Source organism: Lagopus leucura, unplaced genomic scaffold, assembly GCF_019238085.1.
Source record: "Lagopus leucura isolate 7727_CA_CO unplaced genomic scaffold, USGS_WTPT01 Super-Scaffold_73, whole genome shotgun sequence".
NCBI lineage: Eukaryota > Metazoa > Chordata > Aves > Galliformes > Phasianidae > Lagopus > Lagopus leucura.
In genome coordinates, this window is record NW_024962252.1 from 40,792,795 (window position 1) to 40,808,757 (window position 15,963).

General features: G+C 38.1%; 1 protein-coding gene across 1 annotated transcript in view; it reads left to right on the forward strand.

Moving 5' to 3' along the window:
- The window catches only part of SLC35F1 (solute carrier family 35 member F1), a 232,019-nt gene that overhangs the window by 37,705 nt on the left and 178,351 nt on the right, over positions 1-15,963 (forward strand). The window lies entirely within an intron of this gene.

Sequence of the window (15,963 nt, forward strand, 5' to 3'; positions counted from 1 at the left end):
AGTTACTGACTATATGTGAAGAGCCAAGTCCAAGTCTTTTGCTCATTTTTCCTTTACTCCATTCTTACATTGGAAATCTGCCCGCTGTTGAGAACTGGCTTTGTCTAGAGGTTGTCCAGAGAGGTTGTGGAGTCGCCCTCCTTGGAGATCTTCAAATGCTGCCTGGGTGTGATCCTTGGCAACCTGCTCTCTGGGTGGCCATCGTTGAGCAAGGTGGACCAAATGACTACCAGAGGTCCCTTCCAACCTTAACCCTTCTGTTATTTTGTTGTGGCAGGTGTTTGTTTGTTTGTTTGTTTGATATAAACATGGGATGATTGAAAACTTAGCAATGTCTTCAGGATAAGGCAAGTCTTGATCCAGAAATCCTCATTCTCCTACCCTGTTTCATGTTGCCTGTAATGGTGAACTGTTGTATCTTTTGTTGATTTTGAAATTGTCAGTTTATCAGAGGTGGTTTTTATTTTTCTTGTAATGCAGAATGTTGTAGATTGACGCTTGTCAGACCAAGCCCAAAACAAGGGACAAAATCCTAGGATTTGAGGGCTTTAGCAGGCAATATCTCCAAGATCCTGAACTGTGCCTGTTTTATTAGCTCTGTCGATAACATTTATGTAATGTCTCCTTTTGAAGGGATAGCGATGTAACTCCAACAGCACTGACTTAGAAGTTTGCCAACTTGCTGAGGAGAGACGTATGAAGTTCTGAAATTGCATCATAATTGCACAGGCAGTTTAAGGGCCAACCTAGTTAAATTACATAAATTTGCTCAAATTAATGCAGCTGTAATTAATACAGCTGCACTAGTGCTGTAATTAGTAGATGTTTCAGCTATGGCTTCTGCTCTGAAAGCAAAATACTGTGTAGTAGAGCTCTATTTACATTGGATGCTTTGCTTTAACTGTCATTTGAGGGTTTTTTGTTTTGTTTTGTTTTGTTTTTTTAGCTTATGACAGGAAGCTCTAATAAGAAGGAAACCAAAAGCACTTTAGGCATCATCTTAACTTTAAATGGCATTATTAGCTCTATTCCCTTCATTGGAACCACAGTTTCAGTGTTTTCCCAGACTGGGTGTATTTTTACTACGTATTTCAGCAGATATGCCATGTAACTGTTGCACAGAATCTGGGGGTAGCCACAGACAGAAATGTCTACTTGCACATCTGTAACAATGCCATGGTGGCCATAAAGTAGGTAGGGCTAGTTTGTCATGTTAGATATGCAAGGTATATGCGCTTATTTGGATAAATTCACTGATTCTTTGTCTTATGCTGGAGTTCAAGGATGCCTACTTTTTTACTGAGAAAAGCATATTTAGGATAAACATAGGAGAGTAAGTGTTACAAACTTATGTGGGTAGAAAAGTGAGTTTTTAAAATAGTAGCGTGTATTACTGAATGTTATTGTTTGGAGGTAAATAGTAGGAAAGTAGAAACATTAGTGAACAGCTCCAGTCTTTGGTAAGTATTTGAGAATCTTCACTTCTCTGTGCACCAGAGCAGTGCCTGTCCTGTCAGCTAAGTCCACACTGTGGATGAAGTTACCTACACTTTCTTCCTGTCCCAGAAATTTTGTTTTGGGGAATATCAGACTGTACCAGTATCTGGGAGGAAGTGTAGGGCTTGGCAGGCACTCAGCCACTTGTGCTCAGGGATGGGGCCTTGGAGCAGTGCTGAGTAGGAGATCCAGTGGTTAAGAGTCCCCTGTTCTCCTCAGCAGGCTTATCCCAATCCCAAACTGGCAGCAGTCCTAGGTTGGGACTGCTCTGGTGCCCCCAGACACACTGATTTCGATGGTGAGGCAGGTCCTGACTGCTGAGCCTGACATTGGTGGGTCCCAGCCCCCAGGAAGCCCCATAACACACGGGCAGTGGGGAGCAAATGGTTGTTACTTGTCCTTGTGCATGTCTCTGCTAACAGAAGTGTACTGATAAACCAACTCGTAGGCCTGACTGTTTTCTTCACCAGCTACCTTGTCCTAGCACCTCTTCTGCAGTGTGAAAGAGGATTTTGTATTCTGTTGCCATAAGATTTGGGGGAGAAAAAATGCTACTGGACAAAAGCATGGAGATATGATTTCTAATTCACTTTTTTCTGTTATTTCTCTTAAGAGTCACTTCTTCAATCCAACACACAAATGGAATTAGAAAACTTCCATGGATGTTCAGCTTTCTTGCTTGCTGTAATGAAGTAGTTTATTTATTTACTTATTTGCCTTTGAGAGGATTTATCAGAGTACAGTAAAAGTGGGTTTTCTGGATGTTGTAGTAAAATTGCCTGAGCAGATTATAGGAAAATATAGAGACAGGAATGTAATGAAAAATTCACTTACTTGTTTTCTGATGAATTGTTATTCATTACATGAGTCATCCAGCATCTCCTTGTATATTCTTGTTCAGTTTGTAAATATATTTCAGATTTGCCTGGGGTTCTGATTCAAAAAGCACGCTATTTTTCTTTTCTTTTTTTTTTTTTTTTGTCCATGCTTCATTTCTGGTCAAATAACACAATAATCATGTGACTTGTTCATCCATAAAAACTTGCAGAATTGCACCAAACATCTGCACGTAATGAATCCATTCATGCAAAGAAAACAAAGTAACTAGATTTGCAAGAATTTTTCCTTTTCCATAGGCAGCTTAAGAAGTTTCCTGCCACTGAGGGTGAACTCTCAAAACCTATTCATCTAGTGAGCAAAGAACAGGATAGATTATTAGAAAATACCCATCTTGATATCAGAAGTAAATGTTGATGTACTGAAACAAAAGATAAGCAAAACAACTTTTGCTGTTGTTACTGAATTTCAGTGGTGGCTGCAAAGCAGTAAGTACTGCCATTGTATCCTGGAGGGCACAGCAGGTATAATTCAAGTTGAGGTGAAGACACTTCAGTCTGAGTGTTAAAGTGCTTATTTGTTGCCTAAGGTGACTGTTAATCTGGCCTGTAAACCCTAGAGAGCAGTTGTTCAACTATTTGCTGGTGTAGGCTTAATTCAGTTGCCTAAACAAAAATGTATAATGATTTTTGAGATATATCTTAGATATCTATGTGGACTGGTAGGTTTTATGAAAGCTTTTAGTAGGCCCACTCCATGCCCTTTTGGCATCAACTGAATCACTCTGTAGACTCATTGTATTGAGTAGGTCTGCGTTAATTATTGTCTTAGTTTCAGCTGGGACAGAATTGTTTTGTCAGAGTGTCTGGTATGATGTTTTCGTTTTAGGAATGCTGATAACATGCTAATGATTATAGTTATTGCTAAGTAGTATTGTATAGAGCCAACACCATCCCAATGTCTCAGCTGATACTATCAAAGGGTTGGGAAGGGGTAGAATCAGGACAGCTGACAAACTGGCCAAATATTCTGCAGAAGGAGGGTTTTGAAGAGTGTGAGAAATCATCTTACTCTCTTTCACTTGCCAGGATTTAGCTGGGCGTTAGTTGGTGGGTGGTGAGCAATTGCTTGTTATCATTTATTCTTCATATTTGTTATTTATTATTTGTATGAATTCATATATAATTTAATGTATATAACAAGTGGTATCATAGCTATTATCCTTTTCTCTATTGTAGTAAATAGATTTATTTCAACCCACAAGTTGTTTTTTTCATTCTGTCCCCATCCCTTTGGGATGAGGAGAGAGTGAGTGAATGGCTGTGTGGTGCTGAGCTACATGCTAGGCTAAAACATGGTTATAATGGGAGTGTATACAACCAGTACTTTTGTGGACACCTGTGTGTAAACACCTAAATACAAATGACTTACCCCCTGAGCTGGATCCTGTACAAGTTCTGCATATGGTGCTTTGCTACATGTGTGTATTTTTATTTATACATAGTAGAAGAAAGTCTTGTTAAAGGATTTGAAGCAAAGCTACAGTAATAACCGCTTAAATCAGTGGAAGGGGGATTGGCAGATAGATGCACATCTTCTAGATTGAAATAGGATTTGGATACAGCCTTGGTGTGGCAGACCCAAGAGAGTGCAAATATGCATCAGACCTCTTGTATGTCATTATGAGATGTTAAGTGTGACCGGGGTGCGGTTAATCTGTACAAAAATGATTGGTAAAGCCATATAGGTGGATGATTTGGGGCAGAATTACTTCTGTTGATTTATTTGTTTGTAAGTGTATTAAAGCCACCAGAACAGCTTCCAGTTTGCCAGGCTCTTTTATCAAAGCTACCAGTATTTTTTAGTTTGAGTGAAACTGTTAGCATTGTGACTTCTGAAAAAGGAACATTATTAAAACAGAAGGATAAGAAAATTATTGCTGTCTCTGCCCTTGTAGGGTCAGTCTTCTTCATTTCAGTGATTTCCTGGTTTGAATAGCTCTACAGCCTGTCTTGATATGACTGCTAATGCTCCCCTGATTTCCACCATCCCCCCCCCCCCCTCCCCCCATCCCTTTCTTACTGTTTTTTCCTGAAGAAAAACTTCCCCTGGTGAGTAGTCATTTGCTTTTAGGGAAAGAACACATCCCCCTTCCACCACTGACTCCCACTACCTGTGGCAGCTGGGTGCAGACAGGCAAAGATACTTTCTTCAGCCACTTGCGAAGAGCAGGGCAGCCTTATAAAGTACTCCCACAGGAAACTATGTAAATAAAACAGGGGCTGTTCTTCATAGGCCTAATAGGTGTAACAAAGAGTATAAAGGAAACAATGGAGAACTTGATGTTTTTATGGACAAGTGTAGTAAGAATGATTAGACAAAAGCTTGGAATTAAAGTAGGAGGAAAAAGCAGAAAGAGTAGATAATGTGAATCAGGATATTACTTTGAATTCAATCTACTGAAAACCAGAAGTGGGTCAGGGGAGATAGTGACTAAGCTGAAGCCTGGAATTTGGGAACTGCTGTAGATGTAGATGAGAGCAAAACCAGGAAGCAAGACGGCCATGAAATTGCTGGAAACAGCTAAAAGACAGGGGATGTAAAACATATTTTTTCATTCTTAAATTTTACCTTATGGGTGAGAGGCAAAAAACCTATTGGTATAGGAAACAGGCTGCCCAGGGGAGGTGGTGGAGGAGTCACCATCCCTGGAGGTGTTCAAGAAAAGGGTTGATGTTGCACTGGGTGATGTGGCTTACAGCGGCCACAGGTTACATAGGTTAGTGTTTGGACTGAATGATGCTACTGGTCTTTCCAGCCTTTATGATTCTATGAGCAGCAGTGTAGAAGGTAGATTAGGGTTAAAGGTGGATTTTTGTAGGAGGTATGAGGATCCAGTAGACTGGTATTTTAAGTGCAGCTCCTCTGGTTTTATTGAATCAGTGTGATAATTCTTTCATTTATTTGGCAGCAAAGTAACTTGATGTAAGACTGTATTTCTCCAGCATTTATTAACGAAAGTCCATTCCTGCTGAGTACCATTAATGTGTATTGAAGTCAGTGTCTCAGGAGACTGGGCCAGAAAATGACAAGGAAAAAGCCTTCTTTATGTTCTGACAGAACTACCCTCAAGGCATGAATGGACAGTACAACACTGAGCTCTGTAATAAGAACTAAGGAAAGGTGGAAATTATATTTTTCTTGTTACGTTGTATCTGTAGTTGCACTAGGCTATTAAGTCCTGTACAAACTGTAATTTTCTCTATTGTAGAGTTTTGTAATTGTAGGATTTTGAACATACAGGTAATTTATTTAATTTATATTTACCTTTCACATTGCAAATATTTGTAACTTTTTTTTTTTTTATAATTTTTTTTTTTTTTTTCCCCAAAGTTCACAGATGGATTTTTAGCAACCTGACCCTGAGTTTTCTTACTTTGAGAACAAGGTTTTGGTCAAAGGAATCAGTCACTTTTTTGCTATGGCCGTCCTACAAACTGCCTTGCGCTGCTGTAATTCAATGCACAACTTTAAAATAGAGTGCAGTGAAACAGGAATGAAATCAAGATAACTTTCATACAGTATACTGAGGAACGCTTAGTACCCGAGTGTCCCAAGAGGCTAAGTTGATTACGGACTTAAGATTTCAGCAGGGAGCAGTGATTTCATATGCACTGATTTTTGCAATTCATCTCAAATGCCACATAAAGCGGCACCCTTTCATGTATCTCAGAATGGACACCCTGAGCCACCAGGCATTATCCTATTATGCAGAGTCCAGGGTCACAAAGGTTGTTTGCAGCTTGGAAATTCACAACAGAAATAGGAAAACTGGGTCAAAAAATGCTTAAGGGATTACTGTTTCAAGAGATTGAGAGATTGTATTTTTTTTTTTTTTTTAATTCAGAGTTCTTTGTTTTCCTTTTGCATGGCAGATGATTTCTAGAAAGAATGATCAATTGCAAATTCAGGCAGAATGGAATTCAATATCAATGAGAAACATACTCTTTTAAGGCAGGATAAGTGAAAATCAACCTGAACTTCTCTGTTTCAAGTACGTTTGGAAGGTTTTAATTTCATTACCTTTGTGAGCTGAGAAACTCTTGTTAACCCTCCCACCAGAATTTGGTTATTTAACATTTCATTGAGACTAGCAAGATTTTTGAGAATTCATCAGTGTGATGGTAGGTGCCTGTGTTTTAACTCCTCTCTAAATCTTTCCTTACAGTCAGTGCAAAGAAGGTACCCATGATTTCAATGCATTTAATGCTAAATGGAAGGGAAAAAAAATGATTTAATGAATTGTTCCTTAAAAGTACCACCAAATTTAACAGGTGTGTTAAAGTAGCTCATGTGTAGTTGTCTCTCCCTTGTCTGAGATTTAGCAAGAAAATAGTCTAAAATTTGTGAACTCAGTAGAACAGCCAATGCAACATCTGCTGCTGATTTTTATCTGCTTTATAATAAAAGGGAGGGGAGAGGGGAATGGCAGGAAAACATTGAACTGCTCAGCTCCATTCACTTTTTCTGTATTAAAACGTGTCCATACGTATGCTTTCCACCTTTTCTGATTGTGCATAGATAAGATGGAATGCTAACAATGGAGAGATTTCTCAGCATCCTCAAAAGAACTAGTGGATTTTATCTGGTGACATGGGTGAGCCATGACTCATATTTGTAAGTCCTATTTTTGGATCTAGGTTAAGAGAACAATTTCTACTTGTTACTTCAAATAAAGTATATTTTGAATGTAGCACAAAGATAATCTTTCTCAATTGAAGTCTTTTAATTATTCACGTAATGGATTTAAGGGCACTTAGAATCCTTGTGTAATATCCATACAAGGGAGCTGAACTAAAGGAAGGTATGACAAGAGTCACACAAATTGGGACTTATTTTCAATATGAAATGGTGGCAATTTTGAACTCCTCTGTGCTTAGTATTAGTGCTCAAGGCAATTATCAATAAATCCACACAATAAATTGTATTCAGTATTGATGCTGAACATAGATGTATGTTTACTTATGTTAGCTTGTTATTCTGGAGTTAAATATGCTATATTCTTTACAAACAGTTAAGCTCTAAGAAGGAAATACTGTTGCACATTCATAAAGTTCTCTGCATGAAAAACAAAAATTTAATGCTTTAGACTTTCACACATTACAAGGTCTTAATAGCCCCTCCAGCAATGAACGAATCTTAAATGTAAATGAAGGTGAAGGCAACTAAGTACATTATTAATTTAACTAACATTGGCTTCTTTGTCTATTAGTGACAAACTCCAATCAGAGAAGATGCCGAAAGATGCACCTTCTGTTTGGAAGAAACTTGTTAGATTATAGAGATACTGTGTTGAAAGGAACATGTGATGATCTTTAGTCCAATCTGCTGCACAAAATCAGACTTAGTTCAAAATAATAGCAAATTGCTTGTGGTCTTGTCTAGTTATGATCAGAAAAGATACAAAAATAGAGAATGCACAGCCTTTTTTGGACAACCTGTTCTAGGGCATAAACAGATCTGTAATAATTGGCTTATAGAATTTCTATGTTCTTCATTTTATTTTAGTGGAATTAGCGCAGTACCATTAACCGCTTCCACTGTTTTGTGTAAATCTTTTATGCAACAGAAACTTTTGTCTGTTGTTTTAGAAGTTTACCTCTGTAAGTCAGTAGCTAGGAGGATAGAGGCCTTTTTTCCTCCAGTTAAACTTGCAAACTTTGTATTAATATTTTAGTTTTTACATATGTGTGCTCTGAAACGATGAGAGTGGCTTTTCTATGTGACTAAGCTGGATTCCCACTTAGTACTGTTTGAATGCAATCTACAGTGATGAGAAATTGCATATGATCCCCCTAACAATGAAAAAAAAAGTATCATTTAACTGTGCTGTCATTAATTAAACAACTTTGGTGGTTGCATAGTGTAAAACAAAGCTCTCAGAGCCTGAACAGGCTTTGGTGCTATTTAAAATTAATTTGTGAGCTTCCATTATCTTGGTGATCTTCTGGTTCTGCTGACCTGATGCCAAATCAAGTGAAAAAGCAGATTCTCAAAGAAAATGAGATGTTGCCTATGATCTAAGCTTTTTCTTGCTCTGTTATCTAGCAACTAAGCTTGCTGGACACAGTGCTGAAGACTATCTTGTGAGCAGGAAATTCTAGGGGGACTTGTTAATATAACTCATTACATCCACAGTAGGGCTGAGCATTTGGGCTGTCTATAGGTTTTCCAATCACCACTCTTCCATCCCCTCCAAACCTAATTTGCTACAAGAATAGCTTCAAAGCTGAGGGAATGCATAGCTAAAGCACAGAGTCAGTACGAAATTTTGTTTCTGGACCTGTACACAAACATTTACTTTACTGTTCAGTACAGAATTAGAGCAACTAATTTCCCAAGTTACATATTGTACCTAAACCACCCTGTTCTCTCAGGAGTATCCATCTTTCTCGAAACTTTGTGGTTATGCCTTTTAGAAACGATTTGTTCATTAATGCAGCAGTAATCATGAAAATAGGTCACAGCCTCTTTGGAGTTAAGCTGCTATGTCCCCATAGAGAACAGCACTTAAATATCAATGGTGTAGCCAGGAAAACTCAGCAGTTATTTCCCTGTTTTCTGCAATTCAATGAGGAGTTGTTCGATGCAGACCCTGTTGCACTCCAGATGAATGGCGGTGATTGTGAGAAAATGATCTCCTATCAGTGCGAGATGCCACTCTGGGAACAAAGGCTAGTTCTTAGCATGATGGGATGAGCTCACTCTAATCACCAATTTGGGTGACTTTGATGCTTGTCCAGGTGCCAAATTTTCCATAAATGACGTATGACAAAAAAACTTATAAAAAAAAAAAAAAAAGTTAAACGGGGCAGTGTCAAACTGATTCATGACTTCTGTATCTCAAGGTCATATTGGGTGAGATGTCATATAATTACCCTTTTGTGTGCCATTTCCTGGAGAACCACCACCCCGTCAACAATTTGAACTTTTGTGGTGCTAAAATCATTCGTATTAAATTTACCATCACAAGCAAAAAAGCACAGACTTGTTTTTGAAATTCCCAGAATGTTTGAGTTTATACGTGCATCAACATATAAAATTTATCAGTTTAATTCAAAATAACATGACTGCTAGATTTTCTCAACTTTGCATTTCCATCCTGGGATTTTGGTGTGCAGTCAGTGAAATCTTAGGATGACTCACTTCCTGATATGTCATTCCTCTGTTTGCTGTGCCTATTCATATATAAAAAAAATGGGAAGAACCAGACTATAATGACTTCTCTGTTTGATGAGCAGTCATGAATGCTGCAATAACTGGAAGTTTTGTATAATTTATTTGGTGAGATATACAGTAGGATAGCAAAATCCACTTGCAGGAAGTAAGCATACTAGTTTGCCTCCTTCCCATAATATTTCCTGTTGCCTTCCCAAATCTCTTAAGATGTCCATTCTCTTAGTCCATTTAGCTCTTTGCAAATTACTGCCCTTTGTCCATGTTCCTTCCTTAAGAAGGCATTTTGAAAGTTAGGCAGCAAGGTCTGATGGAAGGGGGGGAAAAAAAAAAAAGGCATGTACTGCTCATTACCCTAACAACTCATTGCCCCAAGCATTTTCCCTTTTAATCTCATGTATATGGCAAACTGAAAAAGGCCTCATGGATGCTAATCCTGCTGTCCTGAGCAAGGTTGTCTTCCCTTTTCACCGGTTGGGAGGAGCCCTTGCGTTGAAAAGGAAGAGGAGTGCAGAAACATTTCTTTTACTGTATGTCCCACTGGAATAACATGTGAACATGGCACAAGCAGTGGAAATCAAAGGTCGCTGAAAGCACAAAAGAATTAGTATAAAATTAAAAGGTTGTTGGGAAGATTTTTATTTTGTTGAGTGTGCGTGCAAAGTGTCAAAAGAATAGGAAATGAATTCCCTGAAGGAAAAAAGCTGCAGAGCAATGTTTGGAATTGCCAAGCACATTCTTCAGGGAATAATTTTTTTTCTTCTGTATACTGCTTTAGAATTACTAAAACCCCTAGATTTTCCTGATTTTACTCATGAATATATTTTATGTATATTAGGGCTGCTCCAAAAGTAATGTCTCCTATTTTTTTTTTATATTGGCCCATGATGTTGGAGGTGGATGTTGGTGGTATGATAGTAGAGGTTGAACCTTTCCTCAAATATTTCATTACATTTTGTTGCCTTGTGAGAGATGGCAGCAAAAGGGCAGTCTGAAAAAATGGTGTCTGATGGAAGTGCGTTTGAAACAGAGGTGTGCCATTGAATTCCTCTATATGGAAAAAATGGCACCCACTACTGACTGAATGTTTATGGAGACCAAATGGTGGATGTGAGAAGAGTGAGGCAGTGGGTGATGCATTCAAACAGAGGTAAGCAGTGACATGAAAGACAAGGCATGTTCTGGATGGCCACGCACAGCTGTCAAATGAAGAGCATCTCAATCAGCTCATATGTGTGAATTGGCAAATTACAACTAAAGAACTGTGTACGGAGCTAACTATTGGCTTCGGTGAGTTGGAAATGATGGTTTCCTGAATCACATCATTACTGGTGATGAGACATGGTGTCACCACCACGTCCCATTACGTGGGATAGGAAAGGGATCTTCCTTCTGGATTTCCTGGAATTTGGACAAACCAGAAACCCTGACCGCTATGTCATTATACTGACTAAGCTGAAAGCTTGAACTTCTAGAATCAGGAGAGAGAAAAATACATCATTTCTCTTGCAGCATATTAATGCCTGGCCCCATACCAGTTCAAAGACCATGGAGCACATTGCCAATCTTGACTGTGGCTGTCACACCCACTGTATAATCAGGATTTGGTGCTTTCTGACTTCCATCTGTTCGAGCCAATGAAAGATGGAGTACATGGGCAACATTTTCTCGGATGTGATTCTCCAAGAGCGGCTCTCCTCAGCTGGTGATGATTTTTATGAGTGCAGCATGCAGGCTTTTGTCCATTGCTCGTGAAAAGCATAGCTAATGGTAGTGACTATGTTGAAAAATAGTGTTTTGTAGCTGAGAATTTGCTCTATCAGCTAGTGTTATTGTGCTCTTTGTAGGTGTTTTATTCTCTACGGAAATAAATAGGAGGCATTACATTTGGAGTGTCCTATGTATGTTATGATGTTAATTATAAGCAGATTTACTAAACTAAGAAAACCCAGGTGACTTGCTGGAAAAATATAACTATTAAGATAAAAAAAAAAAAAAGGTACCTTTCTCTATGTACAGAACATAGAGTAATTTTACAGACCTCTGGATTAAAAAAAATCAAAAGCAGATTCATTGCAGGTTCAGAAGCATAGTATTGGAAAGATGGGGTGCATTTTGAATATGACATGGTAGATTTAGAAGGAGAAAAATCACTGAATTTCTTTTGTCTCTGCTGTATTTTCCTCTCTTTTAAAGGCCGCTTTGAGGTATTGTTTGCATTTGCATACCATGGATGTGTGGCTAATGAAGTAAATGCTATCGGAAGTCTGACTACGTCATTCATTTCTGGAACGTGTTTTTGCTTACAGTAAAAGATCATTCTTTATTTTTCCTCCCTTCCATTAACTCTTGACTGTAAAGTAGTTTTGCATTATCTGCAGCCTTTACCTCATGAACTTTTCTGAAGATACTCAGATTAATCTGAAGATGAATAATTCTGGAAGGTTCATCAACAATTTGTCAGTCACCACCATAACTAAGAAACTTATGAGACCGTGCAATATTGCTTTTCTTCATATTTAATCCAGAGATGCACACCTTTTCCCATTATCGGGTGGGATAGATGAAATTTGACATCTGTCATGGAATCAGCCCAGAGTTGTGATGTCTGGCAGTGTAGCATTACCTTTGGAACAGCCTTGTAATAAAAGAAAAAAAGAGATCAAAAATTGCAGCACATTTATAAAGTACGTCCCCCTGGCCCCTTCCCTGTGCAATTGCAAAGCTTCAGGTCATAAACATAGCTTGCTGGCTGATAAGTCCCTTAGCAGCAGTAGGACTCGGTGTGTTATTAGCTAATGAAATCTATCTGGTTTCACACTATGCCCGTTAGCTCTGCTGGTGAACTTGTCCTTTAGTGATGCAGAATTTCAGAATCAGTAGGTACATCAAAAGCTTAACAGCAAGTGTAAAGGGCTCTTCTAAATAATAGCAACTTAAGCAATACTGTGAGCTCTTACTAATTGCGCTTCCCTTATTCATCAACAGTATGCTTTAGTGTTAGTCTTAATGTGAAAATGGTGTTATTTTAGCCCAGTGATGTTATTTTAGTGCTCTTCTGTTGAAGGTAGTCATTGACTAAAGTGCTCGAAATCAAACCTTTTTATGTTATTTTGCTGAAGCTGTTGTAGTCTAAGAAGAAATGAGAGATGTGAGCCAGAGCAAGAAATAAATGACTACTTGCACTACGAAATTCAAGGCCGAGGATTAATTAAAATACAGAAGTAGCTAAAGTTGCTGTGCTGAATTCAGAGCTGATGGGTTAAGTGGCACAAAATTTATGTTATTAAGAGGATGTAAGTGTGTCTGACTGAGACTGAAGAAGTATAAATGATTCCGAGAAAGAGATTCTAATTAGAGAAATGTAAGTGATGCTAGGACAATTTTGAGCACCAATCATGGATAAGTTTAGCTTAGATAACAATTTGTAGAAGTTATTCAGAGTAGCTCGGGGAGAGCTACTTCACTCATGTATTTATCTTGGTTGCTTTTACACTGGAAGTATCCTTCCCATTTTTCTTTCAGTGTGGAGTGCTGTGTCCTAGCTCTGATGTTGCATATAAAGCATATCGAAGATTCTGAGTGCTGTGCATTCTCCATCCCTCTTTTGCCTTCTCAGGTGGCTAACCTTTCTTTCATACATGCAGCATACATGAGAGAAGAGAGCTGATGCTCTGCCTTCAGGCATTCCCTTGATAGCAGAAGAGCACAATGGTGCTGCTCATGTCATGCATTTTCCTTTTGTGAAACCAGCAGAGCTAGGCGTGGTAGAGCAGAGCAGCAAAACTGATGCATTAGATATGAAAAAGTGCTTATACATGCTGTGTGTAGTTCACAGAGAAGAGACTATTGCAATTTTGGTGGAGTCTTTGAGCACTTTTAAAAATGACAAATTGTAGGAAATTCTATCTTTGTGAAGTGAAAGATGTATGAGATACACTCCTCAATTTTCAGATCTCTCAGTAAATAGTCTTACATTATTAGCTCTCAACTTGACAAATTGAGCCTTACTCTTACTATTATCTGCTGGTGCTGCAAAATATCTTAGCATGTTCTATAATTCATAATAAAACCAAGACTACACACGTGTAGGTTGTTCTGAAGGTAATGCTCCTATTTATTTCCATGGAAATTGCAACAGATACAAAAAGTGAATCTGATAGAGCAAATTCTCGAGCAAATTTTCAACAGTGTTTTGCCTATTTTTCAGTGAATCTCAGTGACTGCCCTCTTTTTCTGCCCTTTTTTTCAGTGGCACACCTTTGCTTCGTATGCACTTTCATATCAGACACCATTTTGCCAGTCTGTCTTGCTGCTGCCATCTGTCACACAGCAAAAAAATGTAATGGAATATTGGTTGGAAGGTTCAACCTCTACAGCCATACCACCAATATCACCTCTGACATTGTGGGCCAACATAATAAAATAAGAGGCATTGCTTTCAGAGCAGCCCTCAGAGAGTGTTAGATAGTACATGAGATTTCTTTAAATGCTAGGAAATGTTTCCACACCATCATGTTCAGTAATAAAAGCCAGTGATACAGATTGTAGTATCATTCAGTGAGAGCCCAGAGAGCATAAAAGTGCTGAGACTTTGCTGTCAATACTTTTATATTGATTGTGTGACCTTAGTTGTGGTTTTCAAAGTTTTGCACTCAAAAAGGCCCTTTGATACAATGACTTTTTTCTAACATCATACAGTTCTTGCTTTTCTCTGCTTTTTTAATGCATTAATTATAGAATATTCAAGGCAATAAAGTGGTTCTCTTCTTTGTTTTAATATGCCAGGTCAGACGTCTACACTGTTGTTTCTGCCCCAGTGCCCTTTTGGTTCTAGTTTGTTCAGAACTTCTTGAAACACGTGTATAGTTGTTATTAATACAACTAATTTGCTCCACTTGGTTGCTTGCCTAAGTTTTGCTGCATCATGACATCAGCATTTGATTAAAATAAAATTTGTTCATATTCAGAAAAAGAACAGTAAAGAGGTGATTCTGTCCCAGAGAAACAAGTACTTACAAATGGATCACTGATGCATTTCAACCATTTGGCATGATTTGTTTTGGGGAATGGAAAGAATGCTTCAACTGCTCTTCAGTTCTGTCAGCAAAAATAAAAGGAACCTCAGCAAATAAGGATGGTGAATTCTTACTTGTAAATCAATAGCGTTTTGCCAAAGTGATAAGTTAAACAACCTCTCAATGTTTGTGTAAAGATGCAACGAAACAAGCAGTGTGCTGCAGTTCAGGTAGAATATTCAAGTATCATTTGAGTATGCATGTTGACATTTATCTGAATGGGGCTGATGCAGACAGCTAGTTTTTTATGCGAAAATATATAATTTTAAAGTGAAAATGCATGTGTTAAAAGGCTTAAGGAAACCAGGGGCTTCTCCTGCCTTGTCTTCCTTCTTTTCTCATATTGCTGTTATTCAGTTATTCCTTTGTTCCTCATTTTTGTTTTGTTTTTCAGGTTCTTTTCCCACACATCATTTGAAAACATTTTCAGGTCATCTGTAAAGCTGACTTAAAGTTGACCATCTGTAAAGCTAAAATGCCATTTCTTTGGCATTTCATTTACTGAAACAAAAAAGTGTTGCCGTTACAGTTGTTGTCATCTCATCTGGAAAGGTATTTTGAATGAATCAGGTGAGGTTGGAGAACAAAACATTTCATTTTTGTTACCATTCTGTGCTAGTCCTGCCTTGTAAACCTAATCCATCTCCTGGCTTTTGTTTGCATGTTAGTATGCGCTCTCATTTCATTCAGTTTAGTTTTTTATCTTTTTAGTATCTGTCTAGTAGCGAAGGAGTGCAGCAAAGCAAGGCATATTTAGCTTTGTGATACTTTGTGTGGCAAGCTCAATGGGGATATAAGCAGACTAGTATTCCTATGAAAGATTTACCTCCTGCAGAAAAATGTGTTGTATCTTTGCCAAGTGTTTTCACAAGCCAGAGGAATAAAGCTGGGACCTTGGAGTGGCTAACTGAATCTCCTACTATGCCTGTAACTTTCCAAAAACTGAAAAAAAGCCTCAGAAATGTTTTTATACATCTTAGGTTTCCCTCAGATCCTTTTGCATGAATTTCTTCCTGAGAAACAGGATCCAGATAATTTAGGGAAGAGTGATAGCTAGTACCTAAGTCTGTCTTTTTTGTTTACTGTGCTGAAGGAATGTCAAAAAAGAATTTATTACTTTGAAAGGCTATGCAAGTACAGTTGAAGGAATCGTTCACTTTTGTGGATAATAAGCGTTGAAAATAATTTGTGGAGATCATCAAGGCAAAAGAGACTAGAGGTTGATTTAGTGTTTTCATGACTGATTAAAAAAAAAGAAAAAAAAAAAAAAGGAAAGAAAAAGAAGGAAAAAGGCTGGAGAGGTTCACTGAAACTG